Source organism: Chrysochloris asiatica, unplaced genomic scaffold (assembly GCF_000296735.1).
Source record: "Chrysochloris asiatica unplaced genomic scaffold, ChrAsi1.0 scaffold14934, whole genome shotgun sequence".
Classification (NCBI taxonomy): domain Eukaryota; kingdom Metazoa; phylum Chordata; class Mammalia; order Afrosoricida; family Chrysochloridae; genus Chrysochloris; species Chrysochloris asiatica.
In genome coordinates this window covers 1-1,437 of record NW_006423452.1, presented here as the reverse complement: position 1 = coordinate 1,437, position 1,437 = coordinate 1, and the positions used below count along the sequence as shown (strand labels likewise).

The window sequence follows — 1,437 nt, the reverse complement described above, 5'->3', positions numbered from 1 at the left end:
GTGTCTGGCTCTTCCAGTAATTTGTCCTATCCTGACTGTAGTTGTAGTGAGGCCGTAGTCATGATAACCATAGGGTGAGTAGTCATAGCCTCCATAACCCGCCCCATAGCCCTGCTGGTAGCTGTAGCCCTGGTCCCAACTCTGACTCTGACCTGCACTTCACCACCGCCGCCACTGCCTCAGTTCCCTGGGTTGTGGATCCTACAGCCCCCAGAGCCACACTACTGCTGCTGGTAGACTCTTTGGGCTGGGCCACCTTGATTTCACACTTCCTATCACTGACAGTGTGAAACTTTTTCTCCAAAACCTTCACAGGTTCTTCTTTATAAGTGCTAAAAACAAAGCCTTGTATTTTGTTCAACTTTGTATCCATGGGAAGCTCAATGGCCTCAATCTCCCCAAACTCGCCAAAGTACTCCCTGATCTTCTCTTCAGTGGCTTCAGGATTCAGACCCCCAACAAAGATTTTCTTCACTGGGTCCTTCTTCATGGCCATGGCCTTTTTGGAGTCAATGGCATGACCATTCAGCCTATGCTCCTTCAGGTCTAGAACCTTCTCCACACTGGTAGCATCTTTGAAGAGGATAAACCCAAACCTTCTTGACATTCCAGTGTTGGGATCCATTTTAATGTACAGTCAATGACCTCTCCAACTTTGGTAAAAGAGTCTATTAGGTCCTTTTTGCTGGTATGCCAGCTCAGACGACCAACAAACATTTTCCCCCGCGTCCTGTTCTCATTCTTGACGCTGCTGGGCTCACTCTGTCCCACTAGCCAGAGAAGGCTCCACTGGTTAGGCCGGGCTCACGCTGCCGGGGTCGCTCCCGACCTGGTTCCCACAGCCTCCGTCACCACCACACAGAACCACAGCCTCGCTTTTACCCGCACAGTTTTGCCGCCTCCCATATTCTTTTGATACTTTCTGCATCATTCAATAATTTGCCCAGAGAATCCTTCAATAAAGAAATTCAAGTCTTAATTTTTTTCTTCCGTTTCCCCAGCTTGAGAAATGCTGAGCGTGTTCTTCCCTTTCAGTTCTCTGTCTCCAGATCTTTGCATATTCATTATAATATTTGACTTCTCGAGCTGACCTTTGAAATTTTCTGTTCCGCTCTTGCAGCTTCTCATTTCTTCCATTTGCTTTAGCATCTCTAGGCTGAAGAGCATGTTTCAATGTCTCTTCTGACATCCATTTTGATCTTTTCCTTCTTTCTTTTCTTCTTAATGACTTTTTGCTTTGTTTCTGTATGATTGTCAGATTCACAATGGCTAATACCAGTCCATTTCAGCTCACTACTGCCTAGGATATCGATGTTTATGCATTCCATTTCATTTCTGATGATTTCTAATTTTCCTAGATTCATATTTTGTACATTCTATGTTCTGATTATTAATAGATGTTTACATCTTTTTCTCTTAATTTTGTGTTGTGCCCCA

At 44.7% G+C, this 1,437-nt stretch overlaps 1 pseudogene; it reads right to left on the bottom strand.

Annotated features, from left to right (window-relative positions):
* Positions 1-221: 221 nt before the first annotated feature.
* On the bottom strand, positions 222-770 carry LOC102818638 (annotated as a pseudogene).
* Between the last annotated feature and the right edge of the window lie 667 nt (positions 771-1,437).